This window comes from Symphalangus syndactylus, chromosome 14, assembly GCF_028878055.3.
Source record: "Symphalangus syndactylus isolate Jambi chromosome 14, NHGRI_mSymSyn1-v2.1_pri, whole genome shotgun sequence".
NCBI classification, from domain to species: domain Eukaryota; kingdom Metazoa; phylum Chordata; class Mammalia; order Primates; family Hylobatidae; genus Symphalangus; species Symphalangus syndactylus.
The window spans coordinates 18,155,596-18,169,700 of NC_072436.2; the positions used below are offsets into that span (position 1 = coordinate 18,155,596).

Here is a 14,105-nt window from a genome sequence, read left to right on the forward strand (position 1 = left end):
AGCCAGGATGGTCTCGATCTCCTGACCTTGTGATTCTCCTGCCTCGGCCTCCCAAAGTGCTGGGATTATGCCTTTTTAAGGCAGTATAATATTCCATTGTGTGGATATACCACATTTTGCTTATCTGTTCATCCATCCATAGACACTTGGGTTGCTTCCAGGTTTGAGCTGCTGTGAATAGTGCTGCTGTAAACATAGGTAGGCAAGTATCTCTTTGAGACCCTGCTTTCAGTGCTTTGAGGTATGTATCCAGAAGTAGAATTGCTACCTCCTTGTGAATCAGGACTTCCCATAACAGAAATATTTGGCAGAGACAGAAAATGGAACCTCAGGGACGTCACAACTGCTATCACCATATGGTAATTCTATTTTTAATTTTTTGAGGAGCCACCAAACTGTTTTCCACACTGGCTGTGCCATTTTTCATTCCCAGCAACAGTGCTCAAGGGTGCCAGTGTCTTCCACATCCTTGCCAACACTTGTCATGTTTTTGATCTCTCGAGAGTAGCCATCCTCATGGGTGTGAGGTGCTAACCTCCAGTTTCAAACGTTGACCCGTATTGGGATTGGAACAGCATCAACCTTTGTGTGGCTCATTCCCCTCTAATATCAGCCAACTCTTAGCTCCCGGCTCTCTAGAGCTACCCCAGTTCAGTTTGGCATCTCCCTCCCAGGAATCACAGGGTTGCACCTACCAGCAGGGAGAGCAGATTCCACGTGGCGGCAGCTGAGGAGAGAAGCACCGTGTGTCCTGAAATTTGGGGTCTGGTGGTGAAGCCTGTCAGGGAGGAGGCCAGACCCACAGGGCAGGATTCTCTGAGCACCTGCCTGCCTATCTATCCTGGGAATGTCTTGGATCAAATCTGACATTAATTAAAAGAATGCCTCTAGGCTTAGAGCACCTTGCTTCCTGAGTTGCGTAATTTATTTATATTTGGCATTTATGCCGGACTTTAAATTTACCAAGTGTTTTGCAGTGATTTATGAGATCATCTTGCCTGCACCCTTGCTGGGTGGTACCTTGATTGTCGGCTGTCGTTGACCTGTTGCCAGTGTCTATGGAGACCCATGGTCATCCTCCCAACTCCCCTGGCATCGGCGTTTCCTGCTTTTGTTTGTGGGTTTTAACGACACTGTTGCTTGCTCCTGACAGGCTTAGCCCTAACTTGCTCCACCTTCTCTGCCCAGTCCCTCCATTGCTGTATGGCCTTTGCTTCCCGACTTCATTTCCCTTCTTCACTCCTTTGCAATCTGACTTTCATCCATGTCTTCACTAACGCTTTACTTATAAAGGTTTCCTTCATTTCCAGACAAATTTACAGACCTTTCCTCATTTCACATCTGTGACCCCAGCAGCTGTTTGAAAGCCAGTTTCAAACCAGCTCTTAGCAGTTCTCTCCCCTTCCTCAGCATCCCTGTTCGTGGGCCACCCTGAGCTTGACATTCCTAATCAGAGACCAGTCCTGGGAGTGTCCCCGTGACACACTGGCCCTGCCTAATTGTTAGGGCTGTCCTGTGGATACAAAAAGGCAGGTTTCGTGTAAGGATGGTCTAGTGTTTCAGGACTGAAGAGACTGATTTAGACTTTTCTTTTTGTGTGTTTAGAAGGCCATCTCCAAGTCTCTTTCTGTGCATGCTTGTGTGGGAATTTGTGTATGTGCATGCACACTCACACGGGCATGCTCGCATGTGCACACTCCCTTTTGCTCACACCATCACTGCATTCCTGTACGTGTCTGAAACCACACCTGCACACACTCCTTTTCTCTGCACCATCACTGCACCCTGCGTGTGTGAGCATTGGTCTGCTCCCAAGGTTGGCTCTGTACTTCCTGCTACTTGCTCCTGGCATGTGTCACCCTGGCTGCTGCCTGGCACCCCTGGTGTTTTCTGCTTAGGAGGGAGCCACATAAGGAATCTACTGTCCCATCATTCCAGTGCTGTAATGGTGGAATCTATACACCCACAGCACCTACCTTTATGATTCCCACACTCTTTCCCTCTCTTCTTTCATCCTTCCTCATCGTCTGTAGCCCAACTGCTAAGTTGAAGCTATAATCTTTTTTTTTAAGCTTTCAATTAATTTTTTAAAACATTTCCATAGGTTTTTGGGGAAGCCACAGTGTTTGGTTACATGAGTAAGTTCTTTAGGGGTGATTTGTGAGCTTTTTGGGCACCCACTACCCAAGCAGTATGCACTGAACCCAATTTGTAGTCTTTTATCCCTCACCCCCTTCCCACCCTTTCCCAAGTCCCCAAAGTCCATTGTATCATTTGTATGCCTTTGCATCCTCACAGCTTAGCTCCCACTTATGAGTGAGAACATATGATATTTGGTTTTCCATTCCTGAGTTACTTCACTTAGAATAATAGTCTCCAATCCCATCCAGGTTGCTGCAAATGCCATTAATTCATTCCTTTTTATGGCTGAGTAGTATTCCACTGTGTGTGTATATATATATATACATATCACAGTTTCTTTATCCACTCATTGATTGATGGGCATTTGGGCTGGTTCCACATTTTTGCCATTGTGAATTGTGCTGCTATAAACGTGTGTGCAGGATTTTTTTTTTTTTTGTATAATGACTTTTCCTCTGGGTAGATATCCAGTAGTGGGATTGCTGGATCCAGTGGTAGTTCTACTTATAGTTCTTTAAGGAAATACTTTGAAATAAATTTCAGAGTTGTCAGGGAGGCCTGTTAGGGAAACAGACTTGTACAACCCTGGAGAATGCCCTTTCCAACTATCGTCAATGTCGGCCCGCCTCCCCGGATGTGCTCTGAAGGTAACAGATCCCCAGACACCTGAGAAAAACCCAGAGAATGAGAAAAAGGGACTGAAGTAAGTAGGACAACCTACCCTGGAGAAAACAGGGAGCCCAGGAGACAGAAGAACATAAAAATTCAAAGTGGTATGTTCAGCTGGAGATTAAAGAGTATATTTATCATGCTCATAAAGCAACAACTGACTGTGATAAAAATGAATAATCAGAGAATAAGAAAGAGTCCTTGAAAATTAATCATATCGTATAATTGCCAGAATTCTTTTGGAAAGTTAAATAGATAGATTCATTAGAATATTCTGAATGAAAGGCCAAGCTGATTATCTGGAAGGTTAAGTAGAAGACGATTCTCCAGTTCCCAGACACAAAGTCGAAGATGTAAGGTATGAGTGCAGGCATGTGGGGAAATTTTTCCTGAGCTGAAAAAAAGCACAACCTTGGAGATTTAAAGGACCCACCTAATGCTGAATAGTGGGAATGGAGAAAATACGCCACTCAGACATATCTTGATGAATCTCAAAATTCTGAAAACAAGCAGTGGCTCATGCCTGTAATCCCAGCACTTTGGGAGACCGAGGTTGGAGGGTCACTTCAGTCCAGGAGTTCAAGACCAGCCTGGGCAACATATGGAGACACAGTCTCTACAAAAACTAAAAATAAATTAGCTGGGCATGGTGGCATGCATCTGTGGTCCCAGCTACTCAAGAGGCTGAGGTGGGAAGATTGGTTGGGCCCAGGAGGTCAAGGCTGCAGTGAGCTATGATAGCACCATTGCACTCCTGCCCGGGCCACAGAGTGAGACCTATCTCCTCAAAAACCAAAACAACACCACCACCAACAAAGACTCCAGAAACAAAGATGAAATTGTTGAGAGCTTCCAGAGAGAAAAGTCTTCTTAAATACAAGGAAATGAGAATGGTATTAGCATCAAACTTTTCAGTAGCAGCAGCAGATACTGGAAGATGATGGAACAATACCCTTAAGACATTGAGCAGACCACGAACCACGGCTCATGCCTGTAATCCCAGCACTTTGGGAGGCCAAGGCGGGAGGATCACTTGAGCCCAGGAGTTAGAGACCAGCTGAGGCAATAGAGTGAGACCCTGTCTTTAAAATAAATAAAAAGAAAAAAGATATTAAGGCCCGGGCATGGTGGCTCACACCTGTAATCCTAGCACTTTGGGAGGCTGAGGCAGGCAGATCATCTGAGGTCAGGAGTTCGAGACCAGCCTGGCCAACATGGTGAAACCCCATCTCTACTAAAAATACAAAAATTAGCTGGGTGTGGTGGTGCATGCCTGTAATCCCAGCTATCTGGGAGGCTGAGGCAGGAGAATTGCTGGAACCCGGGAGGCAGAGGCTGCAGTAGGCCAAGATCGCGCCACTGCTCTCCAGCCCGGGTAACAGGGCGAGACTCCATCTTAAGAAAGGAAAAACAGAAAAAAGATATTAAGGAGAGGTAACTTGGGATGTAGCATTTTCAAGTCAAGCTATTAAGTCACAGAGAAAAATCAAAATTTTTCTTCTCTGTGTAAGGGTTCAGAAGTTTATCACCCACGCATCCCGTAGGAGGCCCCCTGACAAAATGAAGAAGGGACACAAGGGGATAATATGACATAAGAAAGAGGGCATCACAGATACTGTGTGAGTCCTCTTCTGCGAGACACCTGAGGAGTCAGTGTCACAGAGGCAGGAAGTAGAAGGATGGTTGCCAGGGGCTGTGGGAGGGAGGAGGAGGAGGAATGGAGATCTGGGTTCAGTGGGTGGAGAGTTTCAATTATGCAGGATGGAAAGAGCTCTGGAGCCAGGTGCAGTGGCTCATACCTGTAATCCCAACACTCTGGGAGGCCAAGGCAGGTGGATCACTCGAGGCCAGGGGTTCGAGACCAGCCTAGCCACCATAACAAAACCCTGTCTCTACCAAAAATACAAAATTAGCCAGGCATAGTGATGCATGGCTGTACTCCCAGCTACTGGGGTCGCTGAGGCACAAGAATCGCTTGAATCCAGGAGGCAAAGATTGCAGTGAGCTGACATCATGCCATTGCACTCCAGCCTGGGCGACAAAGCAACACACTGTCTCCAAAAAAAACAAAGAGCTCTGGAGATGGTTGGTGGTGGTGATGGCTGTACAACAGTGTGATTGGACTTAATGCCAATGAATGTACACTTAAAAATGAGGAAGATGCTCAATTACATGCTATTCATTCATATTTATCACAATTAAAAATGGTCATAAGAAAGGGAGGAAGGAAGGAAAGAACCTAATTAAAACCTGGACGATGAGAGGATGGGGGCCACGATTCTTAGAACGGTCTTCTTCAAATGCGAAGAGTTTGAAGCCTTAGGATTGTTTTTCCTTACCTTCATATAGCAACATGATTATATAGAGAATCATATGTTAGCACACCAATATTGTACACTCACTTTTTTGTTTTGAGACGGAGTCACCCAGGCTGGAGTACAGTGGTGTGATCTTAGCTCGCTGCAACCTCCGCCTTCTGGGCTCAAGTGATTTTCATTCCTCAGCCTCCCAAGTAGCTGGGATTACAGGTGCCCACCACCACGCACGTCTAATTTTTGTATTTTTAGTAGAGGCGCAGTTTTGGCCATGTTGGCCAGGCTGGTCTTGAACTCCTGACCTCAGGTGATCCTCCTGCCTCGGCCTCCCAAAGTTCTGGGATTATAGGCGTGAGCCAGGATGCACAGCCTCCAGCCTTCTCTTTGAGCTAAGCCATAATGCCAGTTTCTCAGACATCATCTTGGCATGACCAACAAGGCCGTGACCACACGGGGCCCACCCCAAGGCGCCCACAGGCTGTCGTCTGACACCTGAAACCGGCAATTGCTGAACTGGGATGTGTAAGGCAGGCAGTTATTTTTTTCCCCTCCATTAACATTGAAATACTGCTGCTTGTAGGAAAAAATGCCCCTCCCTCCCTTGGATACATACGTTGTGGTGTGCTGCCTGCCCTCCATGTAGCAAAACATACTAGTGATCTGAGACTTCAGAATCTTTTTCTTACCTGGATTTTAGAAATACTTTGGTGGGAATCACATATGGGTAGTGATAAATGAACCTGTATCTTAGGTTATTCATCATCCTGAAGGAACTGCCAGAGTCTAATTTTGCTCAAAAGTCCTCCAAGGGAATTAAAAAAAAAAAATTCCTTTCCTCCAATTTTTTTAGGCCCTCAAGAACACACAAATTACAAAAACATAAATAAGTCCTCCCCACCCCCCACCCCACCTCCAGAGGTGTTCCATAGTCAAGCGTGTGCTAGAGTTTATGATACCCATGTACGGCCTGTGGGGTGGGGTGAGGCTTCAATCACAGGTGATGTAGTTGTGGTTCCGAGGCGTCTGGCCCTAGGCTGCCTTTCCCTTTGACCTGGGACCCAGACTGCACGACCTCTTCATGTGAACTGGGGGGAGGAATAGCAGCGATCAGTGGCCATCCACCTCCTGGGGATGTGAGACCCTCTTGTGGGATAATTCCCAGAGTGACTCTCTTGGCTCCCAAGGGGCACAGAATGGACGCTACCCACCTGCTGCAGAGGTTCACCTGATTCCCCGACCCATCTGGCTTGTGCCTTGTGCCCCAGGAATCCCCAGTCTCTTTGTGAAGAACTCCCGGCATTGATCTTTTCATGAGCCAGGTGAGAGGCTGGGCCAATGGAGCCTGTGTCTCTTTGTGCGTGTGCTCTCAGCTGCAGGCCTTCCCAGCCAGGAGGAATGTGTGGCCGAATTCCTGGTACGACTTCCATCTAGTGTTTTACGAATCTGAGCCTGGAGTCATAGAGGTGCTTTCAGCCATGCTTTCCCCTCTTCCTCCTAGAATGGTCCACCCACCTCAGAGGCAGCATTTTCGTAGGATCAGGCAGAGAGATCCCTTTGACCAGTGATTAGAGACCTCCTGCCTTTGGTGTGCAGGTGTGGGGCTGGGGACTGCTCCCACTGACTAGGGTGGGGTGGCACTTAGCAAAGCCTCCATCTGTAGCCTCGGTTTCCCAAGGGTACCAGAGAGCCTGCCCACCTCTGCTGCCCAGGGCCCACTTATCACAGGAGAGGCTTGTCTTGGGAAAAATAATTTGCTTCTGACCACGCTACTCGTTGCCTCGTGCTTCCTTCATCCTGTGTCCTCATATTTACAGAGCTGCTTAGGTTGTCCCTGCTTTCTAAGCCTCCCAGAGGAATTTGTGGTGAACATACAAGATTCCCCAGAACATAACCCTGTCCACTTTCATACAGTGAATCTGTCAGATCCAGACACTTGCCTGCCTGCCGTGGACTTTGGACGTAGAGAGAGGAAGCCCAGTGGCCAGGTGATTGGTGAGGCTCTGACTTCGGAGTCAAGGAACTTTGCTACAGGGTTGCGAGCTTTTCTGCACCACGGCTTCATTGGTGGAACAGAGGCTTTGGGAGCAACAGATAGCAGCCCTCCCCACTCAAGGGGCACAGGGATTTCATGATAATTCCCTGCTGGGCAAAGCAGAGGGAATCTTGGGTTTTTGTGTCTTCCAAGATGGCAGCTCTCCTGACGGCAGGTTCCCCCAGTGAGTCAGAACCTACCTGACCTGTCTCTTTGCTTCTGCTCAGTCCCTTGACCTCAAAACTAACAACTCCCTTGGTTATGAGCAATTATTCATTAAATAAATAAATAAAAACCAACAACTGCGTGTGCTCAGCTCGGCAGAAAGAGGCCCGGAGAGTAGACTGCGGTGCCCTTTCTGGTCCCCCTCCCGCACCTGGTCTGTCCTTGGCCCTGCAGAGATACTTCTATAGATTCAGGACAAACCCAGATGTGGACGACCGTGGTGCAAGGTCAGGGGGAGTTGGCTAGAGGCGTACATCTGGGCGTGACACGGAGCTTGTTGGTTGGAACAGCTCGGAATCTTCCATGCCAGTATAGGCATTCTCTCCCTTTTTCTCTGAGGAAACACAGAGATCTGATCTTTGTCTGGTTATTGAGAACTAAAGCAAATTGAAATTGACTCCGAGATGTGGGTGTTTAACAAGATGCCTTCACCTGTTGTTTGAAGATGTGGCTGTCTGTCTTCAGTCAAACAAACGAGGCACTGCCTGTGTCTCTGCAGTCTGCTGGAGTCAGGCTCAACTCTAAGTCGGCAGCCATGACTGGAGAATAGCATTTTCTGGGTCTGTCACTGTTCAGAGGAATCCCAACGTGAAACAATCGGATATGCCGAAAAAGCACACTTGTCAACATTAATTAGGAAGTAGTTATTTTAGTTACAAGGGGGATTCATGTTAGAGTATCTTCAATTGTCAATATTTCTTAATAAACAGTAGGATATGACTTTATTGATAAGAATTTTTTTTTTATTTTTTTTGAGATGGAGTCTTCTTCTATTGCCCAGGCTGGAGGGCAATGGCGCGATCTCGGCTCACTACAACCTCCGCCTCCCGTGTTCAAGCGATTCTCCAGCCTAAGTAGCTGGGATTCTCCCAAGTAGCTCCCGCCACCACGCCCAGCTAATTTTTGTATTTTTAGGAGAGATGGGGTTTCCCCATGTTGGCCAGGCTAGTCTTGAACTCCTGACCTCAGGTGATCTACCCGCCTCGGCCTCCCAAAGTGCTGGGATTACAGATGTGAGCCACTGCACCCAGCCTTATTGATAAGAATTTGATTTAAAGTCAACTTTTCTAGAACATCTCTATTTTTCATCTTTCCCCACATGTATCTTTTTCCAATATGAATAGCAGGATTAGTAATTCACACTAGAAAACTGCATCAAACTACTTCTTCAAGAAAATAAGTTGGTAAATTTCCATCCTTTATACAGCCTCTAACAGACTCCACAGGGACTCCTTGGCAATAATAGCTGGCTGGTTCTACTAACATTTGGTTTAATAATTGTGTAATATGATCAGAGTTCCTGCCTTCTTGGTTTTGCTTCCTGCTAGACCTTTGCAACCACAGACAGGCCATGCAGGGTTATCAGCACATCACCAGCCAGCTGGTCTCCCCAGAAGGCTCAGCTAAGTTTTAGGGCTCAGAGTGAGAATGAAGATGGCAGCCCTGCCCCGTGCTGTGTCTAAGCCTGTGCGTCGGCTCTCCTGATAGACTGTGGCCAGGAAATCCCTGCTGCAGTGTTACGTGACATGGCTCCCGTCCCTAGTGTGTTGTCCTCTCCCAGTTTAGTGACAGTTCCCAGACATGCTGGGACAGACAAGGAATCAAAGCTGAGCTTGTCCTTGGCCAGGTGCGGTGGCTCACGCCTGTAATTCCAGCACTTTGGGAGGCCGAGGTGGGCATATCATCTGAGGTCAGGAGTTCAAGACCAGCTTGGCCAACGTGGTGAAACCACGTCTCTACTAAAAATACAAAAATTAGCCGGGTGCAGTGGTGTGCACCTGTAGTCCCAGCTACTTGGGAGGCGGAAGTTGCAGTGAACTGAGATTGCACCACTGGGCTCCAGCCTGGGTGACACAGTGAGACTCTGTCTCAAAAGGAAAAATTAAATAGATCTGAGCTTGTCCAGCACCTCAGAGGCTCCTGATGCAGCTGGAGGTGGGCACACCCTGTCCCCAAGGCCCCCATTGTCCACTCCAGCAATAGATGTTTCAACATGTTTTGTTTTTAGTTTTGTTTATTAAATTAGAGACAGAGTCTCACTCTGTCACCCAGGCTGAAGTGCAGTGGTGCGATCATAGCTCACTGCAGCCTTGACCTTCTGGCTCAAACGATCCTCCCTCTTCAGCCTCCTGAGTTGCTAGTAGCACAGGTTCATGCCACCACACCCAGCCAATTTTTTTGTGTGTGGTAGGGACAGGGTTTCACTATGTTGTCCTGGCTTGTCTCAAACTCTTGGCCTCAAGTGATCCTCCCTGCTCATCCTCCCTAGTAGCTGGGACTACAGGTGCACACCACCACACCCAACCAATTTTTTTTTTTTTTTGAGACAGAGTCTTGCTCTGTCGTCCAGGCTGGAGTGCAGTGGCATGATCTCTGCTCACTGCAGTCTCCGCCTCCCAGGTTCACGCCATTCTCCTGCCTTAGCCTTCCAAGTAGCTGGGACTACAGGCGCCCACCACCATGCCTGGCTAATTTTTTGTATTTTTAGTAGAGATGGGGTTTCACCGTGGTCTCGATCTCCTGACCTTGTGATCCACCTGCCTCGGCCTCCCAAAGTGCTGGGATTATAGGCGTGAGCCACTGTGCCCGGCCAATTTTTAAATTTTTTGTAGAGATGGGGTCTTGCTATGTTGCCCAGGCTGGTCTTGAACTGGGCTCAAGAGATCTTCCTGCCTCAGCCTGCCAAATTGTTGGGATTACAGGCGTGAGCCACCACACCTGGCCCCTCAATGTGGTTAATTTTCTGTCTTTTAATGAGTGTCTTTTGGGACCTGGGAATGTACATGTGGATGTTCAGCCTTGCTCCTAGAACTGAGCCCGTATTTACTGGTGAAGTGTCATCTGGCCTGAGGGATATTATGAGGCTACCTGCCCTGTTCTTCCTAACCCACCTTCTCTCCCCATCCCAGTCATCCCTGATTGAGGAGTAGCTCCCAGCTTCAGAGAACACTCCTCATGCCGAGGATGCCCTTGACCTTCCTTCAGTTTCTTTATCATATGTTTCAAAGCCCTCCTCTCTCAAGCAAATTTTTGCCTCTTGCCTGAATCCATCTAACTGTAATTTAAGTCATTTTTCTCTTACTCTGTCTTTAGGGGAGATGGAAATGAATAAGCCATCCCATAACTCGTCATTTCTCCACCTTTGGGGTTTGTTGGTGGTGGCAGTGGTGGTGGCAGTGGCTGTGTTTAATATTTATTAAGCCTCCACTTAATAAATGGTTATTTATTTATAAATATGTCATATGCTTATCTTAATTTAAATTACTTTTTTAAATCAAGGAGGAAAAGTCATAGCATCACCACTTATTTTCTGCGTGGCCTTTGCGTTGACATTTTCTAGACTTCTTCTGGCTATAACTTCTAGAACTGATACTATGAGTGCTTAAACCGGAGGCCCAGCTGGAGAACAAATGGCGTGGAACAAAGAGATTTAGTGACATCCACGTAATGCCCTAAGAGACAAAGAATTAATGGTAGAGGCACAGGATGGAGAATGGTGGCTTCACAACAGCATACAGGGAAAGATTGAGCTTTTAGTTAGCCTGTGAGCCCAGAAGGAATCCCCTGTGAGAAAACCACCCAAGAGGAATGCATTCATGAGCTGCCATGAGGTCTGGGTCAAGTCCAGAACAAGGGGAATGACAGCCCTGGAGTTCGTACTCCTGGTCTGACCACCCTGAAACAACCGTATCCTATTTAGAAGCCCCTTTCATGCTGAGATGATCTGACAGCTGGGCGCACATCCCAGGGAGCATAGTCTGGCAGGAAGAGAAGAATGTCCCCATAGCACCTCTGAGGGGGCCATTTCTGCCCCAGCAGCGGGCTCTGCCAAACCAAGGTGATTGCACTTCTTAAGCTACCCTGTACAGGTGCCCTTTCCCATCCACTCATTACCAATGCCCATAAATGTCAGGTGATGTGGTCTGAACATTTGTGTTTCTCAAAAATGCGTGAGGCCAGGTGCAGTGGCTCACACCTGTAATCCCAGCACTCTGGGAGGCCGAGGCAGGCAGATCGCTTGAGGTCAGGAGTTCAAGACCAGCCTGGCCAACATGGCGAAACCCCATCTCTCCTAAAAATACAAAAATTAGCTGGGCGTGGTGGCAGGAGCCTGTAGTCCCAGCTACTTGGGAGAATCCCAGCTACATAGGCTGGAGAATCGCTTGAGCACGGGAGGCGGAGGTTGCAGTGAGCCGAGATCACGAAGATCTGTGCCTTGCAGACCCACCGTTACTGATGGTCTCGGGTGTGTTAGTGCCAAACAAGGTTGAGAACAGCAGGCTTGTAAATACTGGACTCCTCAAAGGCAGGACACTGGCCAGGTGGCAGCAGGTCAGATGTTCTCGAAGTTCATATTCTCATGACCTTGGACACAGGTAGCTCCCACGACTCGGGCTGCACAAACGAGGCTGCCTCCTCCCTAATGGAAAGGGTGTCAGAAACCCTTAGGTATACCCATCGCAGCCTGCCCTGAAATTCAGCTCTCACCAATGTCAGGCACCTCATGTAGGATACTCTTTTCTTTTTTTTTTTTTTTTGAGATGGAGTCTCACACTGTCGCCCCAGCTGTCGCCCAGGCTGGAGTGCAATGGCGCGGTCTTGGCTCACTGCAACCTCTGCCTTCCGGGTTCAAGTGATTCTCCTGCCTCAGCCTCCCTAGTAGCTGGGATTAAAGGTGTGAGCCACCATGCCCAGCTAATTTTTTGTGTTTTTAGTAGAGACGAGGTTTCACCATGTTGGCCAGTCTGATCTTGAGCTCCTGACCTCAAGCAATTCGCCCACCTCGGCCTCCCAAAGTACTGGGATTACAGGCGCGGGAGCTACCGTGCCCGGCTGGGTACTCATTCTTGCCAACCTCTTTTTGATGATGTTGCATCCATCAGGCAAACCTTAAAATATTGAACATGGATCCACACCCCTTTCTGATACTTGAGTTGTGGCTTTCATCATATCTACTCCTGGAGTGATGAAGAACCAACACCCTGGCTCTCGGACTCAGAACCCACCTGTGTCTCTCAGACCAGCTCTCATCACCTTCCCTCTCTGATCTGTGGACTGGAGGTGACAGCTCCTACCTATATTCGATTTAGTCATTTTAATGCAAATACTAGTGCTCCACGTTAGGCCTCTAGGCACCAAATTAGGCCTCGTCTTCAAGACCTTAATCTCTCTGTGATTCTTTGCCTCGGGAAATGGGGGACTGGTGGCCCTTTCTATGCTAGACACTGGTCTATAAGCCTTATACCTGCAGTGAAATATATGTGTCGATACTAGTCTAGTTTATCATTGATTACTGTAAAAATACACAAATCTATTATAAAAAGTTAAAATTTATCAAAAATTATACCCACAAACACAGATCATATATGGTGCCACTCACAATGAAGAGAAATGTAAGCAAACATAAAGATGCAGTGTTAAGCCTGCAATCTCAGCACTTTGAGAGGCTGAGGCAGGAGGATCGCTTGAGGCTAGGAGTTCAAGATCAGCCTGGACAACTTAGTGAGACCATCTCTATGAAAAACTTTTTAAAAAATTAAAACATTTTTTAAATGATACAATATTAAGTCATAACTACATAGAATTAACTACAGCCCACTGTACTACTGTAACAATTTTGTAGCCACCTCCTGTTGCTGTTGCAGTGAGCTCAAGTTTTGCAGGTGTCTGCTTAAAAGTCCTTGTTGGGTGGGGCGCGGTGGCTCACGCCTGTAATCCCAGCACTTTGGGAGGCCAAAGCAGGCAGATCACCTGAGGTCAGGAGTTCGAGGCTAGCCTGAGCAACATGGAGAAACCCCGTCTCTACTAAAAATACAAAATTAGCCAGGCATGGTGGCGCACACCTGTAATCCCAGCTACTCAGGAGGCTGAGGCAGGAGAATTGCTTGAACCCAGAAGGCAGAGGTTGCGGTGAGCCAAGATTGCACCATTGCACTCCAGCCTGAGCGACAACAGCGAAACTCCGTCCCAAATAAAAATAAAAAATAAAAATAAAAAAAAGGCCTTGTGACCCTGAGCATCTCCTCATGAGCAGTTCATCTCTGCAGTGAATTGCATATTACCGTAAAAAGTGATCTCTCTCAGTTCTTACGTAGTTTTCATCATGTTTAGTGCAATACCGTAAACCTTGAATAACACCATGGGACCCATACAAAGTACCATTAGGGATGCTGGAAGTGCTCCCAAGAAGCAGAAAAAAGTCATGACGTTATAAGAAAAAATGAACTTGCTTGATATGTACCATAGTTTGAGGTCTGCAGCTGTGGGTGCCTGCCATTTCAGGCACACAACTCCTCTTTATAAACAGACAATGTAAACATATGGTCTTGATAAATACAGTACAGCACTTTAAATGTATTTTCTCTTCCTTATGATTTTCTTAACATGAAGAAATTCTGGTCGGGCGTGGTGGCTCACACCCGTAATCCCAGCACTTTGGGAGGCCGAGGCGGGCAGATCACGAGGTCAGGAGATCGAGACCATCCTGGCTAACACGGTGTGAAACCCTGTCTCTACTAAAAAATACAAAAAATTAGCTGGGCATGGTGGCAGGTGCCTATAGTCCCAGCCACTCGGGAGGCTGAGGCAGGAGAATGGTGTGAACCCAGGAGGTGGAGCTTGCAGTGAGCCGAAATGGCGCCACTGCACTCCAGCCTGGGCGACAGAGACTCCGTCTCAAAAAAAAAAAGGAAATTCTATCTAGCTTGCTTTACTGTAAGAAT

General features: G+C 47.4%; 1 protein-coding gene across 23 annotated transcripts in view; it reads left to right on the forward strand.

The window, feature by feature from the left end:
* The window catches only part of SLC39A11 (solute carrier family 39 member 11), a 467,051-nt gene that overhangs the window by 363,151 nt on the left and 89,795 nt on the right, over positions 1-14,105 (forward strand). The gene's annotated exons all lie outside the window — the stretch shown is intronic.